The sequence below is a fragment of the Clinocottus analis genome, unplaced genomic scaffold, assembly GCF_023055335.1.
Source record: "Clinocottus analis isolate CAN_PGR_092001 unplaced genomic scaffold, fCliAna1.0.p SCAF_8, whole genome shotgun sequence".
Taxonomy (NCBI): domain Eukaryota; kingdom Metazoa; phylum Chordata; class Actinopteri; order Perciformes; family Cottidae; genus Clinocottus; species Clinocottus analis.
In genome coordinates, this window is record NW_027176240.1 from 7292978 (window position 1) to 7307043 (window position 14066).

General features: G+C 39.4%; 1 long non-coding RNA gene across 2 annotated transcripts in view; it reads right to left on the reverse strand.

The window, feature by feature from the left end:
* Nucleotides 1-14066, reverse strand: part of LOC137780232 (uncharacterized) — an 84770-nt gene that overhangs the window by 20885 nt on the left and 49819 nt on the right. Inside the window, exons 4-5 of one of the 2 annotated variants that reach the window (XR_011077121.1) lie at nucleotides 10385-10464; nucleotides 9666-9789 (exon numbers count right to left, since the gene is read on the reverse strand). The exons of the other annotated variant lie outside the window; for it this stretch is intronic. This is a non-coding gene — a long non-coding RNA (uncharacterized lncRNA). Of the gene's footprint in view, nucleotides 1-9665; nucleotides 9790-10384; nucleotides 10465-14066 lie in introns of those variants that run through there. 2 annotated transcript variants of the gene reach the window in all.

Sequence of the window (14066 nt, forward strand, 5' to 3'; positions counted from 1 at the left end):
GAGAGGATAAAAAGGCCACGTTGGGGAGCTTGACTAATCAGTAATCCTCCATGGAGGAAATTGTTTGTTATTCCAATTAATTATCCCCAGTATTTAATCACCTAAATTGCAACTGATTTTTTTTTTTTGCTTCCATATCACAGGAGATGAACTGTCCAAGGGTGTTTGTTGGTGGGTGGTGAAAGGGGTCACTAAATGGCGGCAATGGGAGCAAAAGGAGTTCAGATTTTGCTGCAGCGGCCAGCTTTAATTTTGAAGCACTTTCCTCAATTGTTTCCCTGAGCTTCATTTCTGAAAGAGTTACTGCCTCTCACCTTTGTACGGGGAGAGAGACACATTTTTACACCCCTGGTTCATGAATAAATGGCTGAAAAGATTTGAATTAACTGGCAGTGATACTTTATGTGCTTTGTGTTTTACAGTCCCATTGCAGGTATGATAGTCCTGAACAAGCAGCAACATTTATCCTGGACATGGGCATGATTGCAATGATGTTGGGAGGGAATGTATCTGTTGCTTTCAGAGCATCTGTTGCCAATGCAGGCACAATGGCATTAGCAGCAAAAAGCCATGGAACATTAACCGCTCCCAACAGAACTTCCAGATGGATTTTGTTCTAATGGCATCATTATACGCTAAATTAAAAGGCGGGTAAATGGAAGTGCAAAAAATTTAAATGACTGCAAAAAAATCTCTCAAGCTTGAGCTGTCTTTAGTGGAGGGCCGCCGACAGAGAGACTGGGAGCTGAGCCATGCAATGAGTGTTAATCATACGCGTATATAAAATAGTAATGAAGGAATGAATAGTACAGTAGGGTGGCAGTACACATTACACTCTGTTATGTTTAACGCACAAGCTGAGACTGAAATTGCTGCTTTGCAGATGATGTGTTCAGCTTACGTCTCACTTGTCAACCTGTTAACTCTTTAAGTGATTTTCAAAGCTAATGTGGTGACTATGAAATAATTTTAACCCATATGTTGATTGGGATTTGCTTTTCTTCCTCATTGTTATGTATAGATAGGGAAATTTGTTTATGGTAGCGGCAAGCAAAGCTAGATAGGAGACATGAAGACATTAAGTATGAAAAATACTCAATATATACAATACAATAAAATAGCAGAGCATATATAATTTATGAAAAAAATAAAAATAAAGAAAGTGCAAAAATGCAAAGTGCAGTGTATTAGAAGTATAAATAAAATACACTGAAATAGAAGTATGGACAACTAAATAAAAATAATCGCGATTAATTGCATGATTTTTCTGCGATTAATTGCAATTAATCGTATTATGCGCCAAATTCAACAATGAAGTAAAAAACTAATGTATTGCTGCTTTTATTTTAAAGTAATGTTATCAGAACAATATAACAGCACTCTGGAGCAACAGCAAGTTAACATACATATATAGTCTGTATATATATATATATATATATAAAATTGGAGCTTTTACTTTGAAGGCGACTTTGAAGGTACTGTTAAGTAGTAAGTAGTAAGGGTCCCTGTGAGGGGACAAACCACTCCTTCCACTCCTTCTTTGGTCCATGTTCAGTCTGTTGCTTACCTTAAAGATGTTAAAGACCAGCCATTGATTCACTTTATACAAAAGCAATAAGTGCTTTTCATGTTTTCAGTTCAGTTCAGTTTTTCTTCCTCAGTGAGAAAAGTCCAGTCTGTGTTGACTTGAACAAGTGCACTAACGTCTGGTTGAATGAGGTGGAGATGTGAAGGTCAGCTGATAGGTATCAGCGGCGGCTTTGCACATGCGCAATTAATGTTCAATCCGGGTCCGCTGAGCTTGTAGCGCTGTCGGTGACCGCTTGTGAAGCTTTGAGAGGCGACTCGCTCGCGCGGTGCTCATTAAGGACAGAAACTACAGAACAATACGTGCTTTCGCGTCTTGTTCAAGTCGGCAAATAGTCCGGTAATGCTATGCCCGAGGGCGGAAGTAAGTTATCGCCTTCAAAGTAAAAGCTCCAATTTTTTTATTTTTTTTTTTAAATAAAAAAATGCAGTTCACGCACGATCAAGTAATTAACGCCATTAATTGATTGAAAAGTAAACGCGATATAAACGCGTTAACTTGCCCAGCCCTAGTAAAAACCAATCATATAGAAAGACGCCCAGGGCCCAGGGTTAATATCCTTGAACATTATCTATGGAGAGTCTCACTTTCAGAATGCAACAAGTAACTGTGAGGGCAGACTTGGGGTCACCTGGAGTCCTGACCCTGACTGAGACCTTGTGACCTGTGTCTGGGCCTCGACAGACAGTCGTGGCCTTAACCTTTACCCCTTGACAAGCTGTTGTGTCCAAAAGCATCTATGAGCTCCCTGCGTACGGTCTGCTCCTCTCCTGGATCGATCAAACACAAGGAATGAACATTAGCAAGGAAAGAACAAGACGATCTGCATAGAGAGGTCACCACGTCGAATCTAATGTTCTTATTTGAGATTGCATCACCCTTCAGTGAAACGCTTCATTCTGAAAATGACAAGGTGTCGTTTGAGTGACAATCACAGCACGTAACACCTGTTTATATATTTATCATGCTATCACGGTAGTTTTTTGTTCAAATTGCTCTGGTAATTGAGGCTGTGTTTTACACCGTAGGTACTGAGTGTGTTGTATTGCTGTGGGATGGGGTCAGCACCACTCACTGTTGTGAAGAGGGATGAAAGAGAGGGAGTTTGAGCTGCTACCCTCTGACCCGATAATTAAAAAGCAGATTCGACAAAACGCTATTATCAAAACAACTCTCCGAAACCCATTCAACATGACTTATTTCCTGAACACATAACAGCTAATAGGACTGAGCAACCCTCTCTGGGTAATGATTGCTACTAATGCTCATATTGTCTGCATTTCGCATGTTGTTTTTATTTTTTTTTTATTGTGTAGGTCATTTTTTACTTTCCGTAACTGTGTACCCGCTATCATTTCCTCTTTATCTCCCCAAAGAGGCACATTTCAGTTTCAGGGTTTTCTCTGCATCACAACTCATACCACTAACATTTATGTGAATTAAAATTGCATGTAAAAGATGATTTCTGAATGATTTCGCCCGTATCTACAGTCTGCTCATCACCCACTTTTTTTTTAATGTCCCTCCACTGTGTTTGTCTGCCTTCACAAAAGCGTTATCAGAGAGTCCCAGCCATCTTGGTAATTGGGCCCATTTATTTCAAAGGTACATTTAATGGTGTCTCTTATTTTTCAGCAGCGTGCTGAGGATTAAAGTAGATCACAATGCCCCCTTTCTTATGGATCTATTTTCTTAATTTTAGAGGTGGTCAATTATTGAATTACTTTTTACTTTTTCTTTCATGTGCCACATACAATACATTGTAAGGACCTCTTTGGTTAATGGTGGAGGTGGCAGTGGGTGTCCACGTGCCTATGTGTGTTCACCTCTGGATGCACTGCAACCAACCATGTGCATGAGCATGCATGCTCTTGTCTGTTTTATGTGATTTGTAAATATGTGGCGTTTTCTTATGTCAGTGTGTACTGTGTTATGCATTTTCTGTTTGTACTCGTGTGGGTATGTGTGTGTGTTTTTAAGGGAATTTCCATATCTACTGTTCACACTGCAGGGATCGGGGAGGAGGCGATGAGGGGGAGGGGGGGTGCAAGACACCCCTCAATCCTTTTATTACACACCCAAAAACATCAAAAGCCATGTAAGCAACCAAGGTGAAGAGAAATTACTTTGTGTGTGATTTCTCTGCCTCTGACTCTCATGTCAGCTCTCCCCTTTATGTCAGTAATTGTGGGTGATTATTTTAACTGTGAAAAGGGTAGCAGGTAATAGAGGCTGATTAAATCCAATGGACAGCAGCCCAGACAGCCCTTAAGACACAGCCATATAATAATAGTGAGAGCCAGCATCACCTACATAGCCCGTCCACTCACCTTATTTTCCCTGATATGAGGCCAGATGCAATTTAATGCATTTATTGTGGTGTTGGTCCCTACATTGACAGCTGTAAACAGTTGTGGTTAAATTGAATCTTGCAGCCCTGCCACGGTTCTTTATGGTAAAGCTTGTGTTACAGTGACTGTGAGGATGAATGTGCTGGCGTACTGTATTTGAATGTGCTGGCATATTCCAAAATGAAAATGAAAAGAATGCACACACACACACACACACACACGGGAAAGATATACTATCATTTGGCAACGACAGGCTGACACAACAGGGATTAGTGTCAGCGCTGAGATCTTTCTTTCAAAAAACCTAATATGAAAACTATTACTGCCAAGAAGCATGAACTCCTCATTTTTCATTTCAAAACAAGACACCTTGTAATTTCAACTCAAGATATTCAGTTAAAAGGCCTGTTGGAACAAGTGCAATGCATAATACTTGACCGAATACCACCTTTATACAAGCTGCTCATGATGCGCTAATTTGTTTATCTTACTCTGGGGTTACGTTTACATGCCAGATAGTGGGCCATTGTTCATAAACACACTGCACTATGTGCCATAATGATGAGATATATTAAGATACTGTGATACACAATTGCATAGACTATTTTAAGTTTATACATACTAATTCAAATTTCACAAAATAAATCTGATCATTTTGTACTAAAGCTCTTTGTTAAATGAGAAAGTACTCAGGACTTTTCATTTGTCAAGTATTTACACAACCATGTGGTTATTTGACTATCTATACTATTCATTGAATTAACATAAAACATGTTTTATATATATATATATCTATATATATATATATATATATATATATATATATATATATATATATATATATATATATACACACACATATATATACATATAGTGAAAATATTTAAATTATGGTCTTTCTAAAGGTGAAACATTCATTATGTAAAAGTGCACTCACAGTTTCTGTATTGTTGGTCAAATGTTGCTAAAATGGCAATGTCTTAATAAAGTATTCCACATATAATCTCTCATAGGGTTCAATTTATTTCAATGCATAAAACTAAAAATAAATCTAAAGTTCTAAAGTTCTCATTTCTTGATATTTTACATCACCGTGTTGTACCTTCTCTTACAAAAGTTTGTTAAGATTCAGTCATATGGCCTGGAGTAACTTCTGAAATGTGGGTGACTATTTATTTAGAAAAAAATAAATTAAATCACATCTGCTGAGTTTGGAGTGAATTCTAAATGTGATCTTTATTGATGAATGAGGCTGGTTGAACGGGCCACGAGCACAAAGGAGTCAGTCTGTTGGTGGTGGTTCCAAGGCTGATATAAATCACGTCTCCTCCATGCTATTAACTTTTGGAGCTATATAGAGGTTAGGAGGGAGGCTGCTACAGGAACATCCCCTACAGAGGCCCTTGGTGGATGGGGGACTTTACATCCAAGTAAACAACTCTCCCTGCCCAGAGGGCAGCACCAACAATAGCCCATCCATTACAAGGAGTAGAGTGAGAAAGAGGGTGGGAAACAAGGAAGGGAAAGAAACAACAAACATTTATTTACTGTCGCTGTTGTCACTTTTCTACCCTTTTTTTTCATGATTTACGATTGGCTCGGAGAAGCTTGAGGTGAATTGATTGGGTCAGGTGAATTTAAGAAAGAGGTATTGGCCCTGGTATGGAAGCAGCTCCTAAGTAGAAACAGCTGTAATATACAAAAGAATAAGAGATTAAACTACACCATATTACGTGACAAAATGTGAAAAAAAAACACTGTCAAAAGCTTGCAGCACTGTTACAATAAACAAAAGACGAGAAGCCACACAATAATATCCCAGGCCTTGCCGGGAAAGTGAAGACTGCATCACACAAACATCTCAACACAAGTATGAATGCCTTTAGAACAACGTCTAACCACAACTAGCATTACAGAGAGTAAAATGCTGGATCAGAAATAAAGTTCTCGTTATTTGTGCAGACAAAAGCACAAAAGAATTCCTCAATCTAACATAAGTCTTCCCATTTATGAGAGGCACCTGTCATCTCCCTAGCTCGTGTGATCGGTGAATTATGTCTCGGCTCCTGTGGGTTATGCGATAATGGGAGTCGGATTATTTTAACTACTGCTGTCCACTAATCACCTCACCTGACAAAAGATAAACTCACATTCCAGAAATGTCTCGAGATGTGCCACAACTTCTCCGAACAGCCATTACATGACAGAGAATATTATTTAGTCTTCAAATGATTGTATTCCCTTGCCAAAATATTTATTGAACAGCCAAATACAAATAGACGTATTTTATATTTGGGAGGGGTAGAGTTGTGTAGAAAGTAATGTCAACAATAGAGTTCTATAGTTGTAGTTTCTACTCTATTGAACTACAGAACTTTGATCTTTTGATCATGTCCTTGGCAAGTGTAAATGAACATATTAAGTTGTGTCTGGTGGTACAGAGCATGTCTGGGATGGAAAGTACAGTATAAGGTAACCAAGTCTTCCAGCTATGAGCTCACCTGGATAAAGTGACCTGATGCAGGATGTATCATCTTTGCCTTCAAAGACCAAACTTTTTTTGTTTTTTTTTTACTATTGGTTTAAAAGACCATCCAGATTATGGCTTTAAATGTATGTATGTATGTATGTATGTATGTATGTATGTATGTATGTATGTATGTATGTATGCATGTATGCATGTATGCATGTATGTATGTATGTATTATTTTACCGACATAAAAGCTTTCACGGCCCCTGTTACTTTTATTAATACTTCAGGAAAGTTAAACATGACTTACCGGTATATGTCATCGTTAAGACATGGAATATGCAAAATTGCTGTTTAATCTTAATGATGAAGTCGTTCAGACATATTTTATTTTATATTAATGTTCCTCACTGTTTCATCCAGACATTAAGAGCACATTTACAGAAATAGACGTTCATGAAAAAGTCAAAAATAATACGACAAAGAGTAGGAACACTTTATTGATGGTTGTCTTGAGAGGGAAGGTTTCTAACCGTCATGATTCCACTAAGACATTGTTGATACATTTCCACACTCATTTTACGATTCAGCGCTATTAAAGAGAGACCTTTGCTGCCTGAGCAGTGCACAAGCAGTAAATCTCCTTTAACTCCTAATTGCTAATATGCTTTTTTGCTGGATTATTCTTTTTACCCTTGCAGTTGAAAACTGAAAATATAGACAAACTGTCAGATTATTAATATAGTTGTACGATGGGGTTCTCCTTTTTCGTGGGTGCACCACAAGCGAAACATTTTTTTTTAGACAGATTTGATAAGAGAAGATTCTCCTCAACAACTGAAAATCCTCTCTTTGAAATTATTTCATAGTTAATAAAGCAATGAAGATTGAGGCACATTTAGTCCCTCGCTCGCTTTCTCTCCGTATGTTAAACCTTGTGTTGCTGCAGCCTTTACAATAATAGCTTGGCATTCAATTGTAAAGTATTACAGAAATGTTACATGGTCTGATGTATTAGGATTGCCGTTATGACCAGATGGCAATCTCCGGATCGAAAAAGTGAAGCCATTGCGGAAGTGCCTTGAACCTGCATTCTTTCTAATGGCCAGCAGGGGACAACTCCAGGTTGTAAAAAGATGTCTGATTGTATAGAAGTCTATGAGAAAATTACCCTACTTCTCACTTGATTTATTACCTTTATACACATTGTAAACATGAGTTTATGTTCTCAATCACTTGCATCTAGTCTTCTATAATACCACATGATGTTCACTGAGGAAATTATGATTCCCTTTAACGTAAAATATACAGTAATGCAGAGTATGCTTTTGGGCCTGGCTACCTTGTGATTGACAGGCCACTTCCAGTGTTGTCCTGTCTGGTAGTTGTCTGTGTTTTCAGTTTATGAAACGTAATTGTTTTAAGTTCCAACCACTTGTTTCACTTCAGGTTACAAAAAGCCAAGATGGCATTGGCCAAAATGCAGAACTTGAGACTTCAAAATGTCAGTCCACAAATCAATGGGCACGTTGATTACATCTTCTGTCCATGTCTTATATACAGTCTATGGTTGTAGCCTTTATATAAAAGTGCTTATTCAGACATGAGACCAACATGTTAAATAGTCACGAGGTGCATGTCTGTTTGAAATTACTTTGGCTTTTCAAAGCTTTACTTTAAACATTTTTTTTAAATTTAGTTTATTGATTGGAGACAATTGACCTATGAGCCAAAGTCACAGAGAGAATTGGAAAAGTAAAGGCAGAATGGCAGTGGGGAGAGAAGGAATAGAAAGAAGAGGTACAGCAAGTGATTATTGAGAAGACAAAGACCCCGCTGTCTTCGGCTTGACAGCATCCTTTACATCAGGTGCCCCCCATCCCTCCCTCCAAGCTCGCCATCCAATTCCATCCAGACAAGGGAATTTCCTTCTCTCTGCCACCCACCCGTCATCTATTTATCCCTCCATTCATCTCTCTTTCCCCCAACAAATGGAAATAATAACACACAACAACACAACAAGCAACAATTTCACCGTCCCTCCTTTCTTCCACCTTGCATCCAAATCTCAGATCCTCGGGATGACGGCTCTTTTGATCGGAGCTCTCAAGTCGGTCCCAATGGGTGGAAAGAGATACGTCTGAATCACGCAAAGAATGTAACTGGCAGGTTTTGGTGTGGTCTAGCCATCCTGTCTGCCAGCGAATTCCGCACAGAGCAGGCCAACAGTGGAGACGCCTGCGTTAACGCAAGTATTTGGTGTCGCAGACAAAGCTGGTTTTGCGTTACATTAGATTAATACGACACTTTGAGACAACCGACCAACTCACAATAGAATTACAGATGAAGCACTTGCGTATAAAGGTTTACATTCTTAAGATAAGCAAGGACAGGAGTTGTTGACGGTGTGCCTAAACATTGTCTGGGTTGCTTCCAAGGGACATGAACTAGACGGCTGACTACTCTTACCTGCGGATTTCCCCATGCCTTCAATCACAGCTTTGACTGCCATCGTTGATAAGGTGTGTGTGAGACATGTTTGACACTCAGTATAACCAGTATAACAAAGTGTTAAAGGTGAAAGCAGAAAGCGATTCAGTACCGATGGTCGGGTCAACTAATGGCACATGCGTTCTTTAGAAAGCAACATCTGCTTCTTCATCACCGAGCATAAGTCTGGATGTGGACAGATGTACACACACTATGGAGTCAAATTTCTTTAGTTGGTTTCTGTCAAAGACTTTCCACCAAGACAAGATGGTTTCTGTTCCTTAGATAATAGGGTGGTGGTCATTTTTGAGTCTTTCAAATTTTACATTTTGTCAGTTTTAAAGAATTTCACAGTTCATAGATTTTGTTGGAAAATATTTAGCGCAGATCACAATTTAATGTATTAGGTGTATTTTTTGTATGATTCCAGTAAATTATCTCCAGTGAGAAACATGCTGTCTTCAGTTAAGAGTATTTTTACAGACAGACAGAGTGCTACATCAGACAGACAGAGTGCTTCATCACAATCAACACAAGCTCAATATTAGGAAAACCAATGAGCATGTGACAGACTACCAGAGGAACAGGAGGCCACTTGTGCTGGTTGTCATACAGGAAGAGGAAGAGAAGAGAGTGGATACGCACAAACACCCTCAAGTCTATATCTATTTTTAAAAAAATGCTGTACTCACAACACTCAAGTCCACTTCAGGAAGGGACAGAGCAGACTGTTCCGAGGAGACTCAAATCCTTCGGTGTCTGCAATCAGCTCCTGCAGATCTTCTATCCGTCTGTGGTAGCCAGTACTCAGTTTTTTTCCGTGATGTGCAGGGTTAGGGGCATCAGGTATGGAGGTCAGCAGGCTGAGCAATCCTTTTTTGGAAGGCCAGCTAGGTTAACACTGGACAGTGTGGAGACAGTGGTGGAGAGAAGCACGCAGGACAAAATCTAAGATAAGCCATCTTGGATAATCCCTCTTACCCTCAAGAATCATAATTCTTCCAGCGCGGCTATAATCAGGCCGTCCGTGCATGACTTTCAGATCATGCGAGTCTCACTGCCGTGCCCCAATTGCAAGCTAACGGTTACAATATTCTTGGTGTTTGCAGCATTAGCTGCTAGCTTTTATGTTGAGACTTGTGTGGAGCCCATAGACATATATACTGCATTCCTTATTGAGTATCGAAAATTGGTCATAAACATATTTTTATTTAATTTTTTAAAGCAAAAATATTTCCTAAAATGCTGGGCACTGTAGTTTCCAAAACGTTACTCAAGGAGTAAGTGTATTTGTTGGGGACTATTTTTAGCTGTAAACTTGGTGCATAACCGTGTATTGTACAGCAGCACAATGTTGTGTAAATAGGCCATAATTATTCTTTAAGTCTAAAGGGATACAAATATCACTCCAGTGTATTACACACTGGCCACAGGAGGTTGTGGAGGTAAAAGTGTTCAGCTATGCATGGAGATATATATCCTTACCAGGAGATGGGGCCCCTCGGGGCACAGACTTCGGACAATAGAGATTTTGCTCACACTTGTGACCCAGCGAGCTATGTGCCCTGCAGCGCGAAACACAAAGGGAACAACACAGGTGATTCTACACATGCTCCTGTCATGCTTTTTCAACACTTGTACTCTCTGTCTTTGTCACCCTGTGCTACTTAGTGACATCATCCGCTGGCACACTGACAGCCAAGTCTAGGTTTCAATTTACAGAGCGGCAGTGAACATCCAAGAGGTCTTGTTAACTTTCTGTAAAGGGTTCCTAGGTTTTCATTAGTAAAATGCATGACGGTGTTGTCTGTACAGCAGAATGTGTCGTCAACTATTCAGTTGCAATTAACAAAAAAGGCCTTAAGTTGACAGAACGATGCTTCCCAATTCAAAGTTGTTGTTTTTTTTCAGGACAACGGTGGCACTTTTTTCCTTTCTGAATTTAGTCTCAATTGAACCAATGGACAATACATTTGTCTGTGGAGATATGGCAATAAGAGGTCGGGACCTGAAACTAAACCCATGCGCATAGAGTTTTAGGCGCAGGTAATCGTAGGCATTATTTTCTCCACACTTCCACACCGGAACAAATTCTTCTTAAGATCGTTGACTTAATGCCTTAAACGCTTCCTCATTGCTCTTTTCCTGAATTGATCGCCTTTTAAAAAGCTGTGCACGTATACTGACAGCATCACAGTCAAAGTATTAGTGCACGCACAGATTGAAGAGCAAGATCACAGACAGTTGTTTGACTGACAATTTAACTGGCATTGAGTAATGACACATACTTTGTGTGTGCCGGGGGATGTGTCATCACCTGCATGTTTGCCATTCAATCCACACAGCCTTTTTCTTGTTAATTTACACAATAGCTGAACATGAGCATGCATGGGGCCGCCGTTTTACCTGGAGCCAACAGTGCCGAATTACAAGTGAACCCAGGTTAGTCAGGTAAAGCCACACCAGCAAGGTCTTAAAAGCTGAGAGTTCAAGGAAGGAAACGTCTTCATGTGTGTAATGAAGTCAGTGTATTATAATATCTTAGGTATGTGTTGAGACATTTAAGTTCAAAATCAGTGCATCAGGGTAGAAATTATACAGAAAAGGGAGTTACGTCACACAGCAGTACCCATAAATGTACTTTATCATCGTATAATCTTGAGGTATGACAGTTAACAACATTATACAGCATGATACGTACACTGTGGTTTGTTTTCCCAGCCTTTTTGTCAGTTTTTGGGAAAGTCACTGTCTTAATTTAATCCAGGTTTGGGAATTCCCAAAGCATTTACGGCTATCATTACCGTCTGGGCTGTCTTGTGTGATGAGCTACCTGATGCAACCAGACAAACAGTGTGCCTGCACTGAAAGCATTAATGTAACTGAAAGAGGCACACATGGTTTGTGTACTCAGACACAGACACATACACACACACCTTCATTTTGGCAGGCTATATCATTCGCCGTCTACATTCTACTGGACTGTTTGGTCAAAAGCCATCCACTCCAACCCACACCTGCTCTGCAACACGACGTATAGCATGTGGAGCACCGACAGTCTCTCCACAAACATCTGTTTTCAGCCAAAGCTCCATTAGGTGTGTAACGTGCTGTTTGGTGACATGCACCCTTTGGCTTAATCACCAGATTTGCAAAGTTATGACCTCAATCACCGCTTCTAACTTTAAAATAGCTCTGCCTTCAGCCCGACTTGGCTAACAGGAAACCATTAAAGCACCGTCAATTACCATTTCCATCCATCCACACGGTACCTATTTTATTTTAATCTGTTTAAGTGCATTTTCTACGCAAGGTTAAAATATGAATCCCCGCCGCCCCCTCCTCTCCTCGACCAGGCAGGGTTTTTCTGGCTTACTTGAGAGCACAATTTACGACTGATTTAATTTAGCCTCCGCAAACATTTCTAATGACATTAGGCCCGGTGCATATACTGACTGCCTCTCCCTCTTATTCCATTAACTCCTAAATCAGGTTTAAAGACCATACTGATGCTGGATGCTATTATGGGTGATTATCAAAACAACAGACAATGGGGCAAAGTGTTTACTAACTGGTTTAGCCATAATTTTGCGTAACCAGGACAGATGGGAACACTACAAATTACAAATCAATCTTTTCAATAATGAAGGACCTCACAGTGTGCTCACTCGGTCACGTCTGTTGTCACATGAAGCGACACAAAATGTTCATTTTGTACCTTGCCATTTTTACCTGAATTCTCACTGATAGATCAAACTCGTTTTTAAAACGGGTCGTAGTTAGACTTTGTGCAGATAAGAACCCAAAATAACACCATCCATGGTGTGATTCGGCTCAACTCAAAACAAGCTAAATGCTGGACCTTTCTCAGCTGTGATTCATTCATGACTAAAACCTGAAGTGCTCTCTTAGATCACGCCTATTCAGCTTGTTTGACAAGGACTAATGACGGCCGTCCATCTGCATACATGCTTACAGCTGCCCAACCCCATCCAGGTAATGATTGTGTTATTAACCTTGAACCCTTTTTCAAATTGTTATTAACTGCTGAGGGAGAGAATGGGACTCAAACTGTCTCCGCTCACCTGTCACCGAAGCACCGCGGAGGATGGTTTGATCCCGGCTGGTTATCAGTCATTGTCAAAGACAGAGCTACAATGGAGAGGGATTGCATCCACATGCAGGCGACACTCGGATTAAATTCTTTTGACTGCATGTTTTGGTGAAACTGTGTTTTCAGTGTCTCGGATTTTGTTACATCAACAAAAAATGAAAAATATATCATCAAAATGCTTCACTTAGTGAGACTCCCATCAAGTTCCACACTGACTTTTTCTGCAATGGATGATGTATGCAGTATATTGTTTTGTCTTCTCTTAATGATACAGTATCAATACAGTAACAGAGATCCATAACTCTCCATTGTGTGTCCAATGGCACTACAAAAAGGTGCCTCTAAAAACAGTGTGTGAAAGAAAACATACAAAAGAAAACAGGGATTCTTACTTTAGAATCATCACCAAAGTACAATAAAAATGCATAGCTTTGCATGTAGAATAAAGTGAAAAGTAGAAAGCGTGTTACAGCACTGAAAGACTGATATTAGTTAACAAAGTCCAAAAAGGTGGTTAATACAATACCGTTTAATTGCTAGAAACAGTAATTTATTGGAGTCTCTTATTTACTCTTACTTTTTTTTTTATAATAATACAAACTTTTTGTTGAAACATAATTAATAAATACATCTTACATTTTCTATTCATCAGCAGTAACTTGACTCTAATATGTCCAACATTGTCATGCTACTACTTGTTAATATTTGTATGATCTCTGAAGCCGACGTAGCTACAAGATTTTCCTGTCATGTAACAACTTGTTCACAAGTCACAGAGATATAGTGTTACGTTTAAGTTAAAAGTATGCAGGTTTTACATGGACCTTAACACAATACATGTTAATCTGATGAATTAATCTGAATGTCTCAAACTAGCCTTTTCTTTTTCGTTCTTATACTTTAGGGAACCTAAGTTTTCTAGGCAGTAATGAAGCTGATGAATATCTTGTTTCATCTAAATGAGCTGTCATTAGCATTTTACTCCCTATTTTCCAAAGTTTGACACAACTTACAATGGCATAGTTTAAAAGTTTTGGCAGCTGTGGCTAAGGA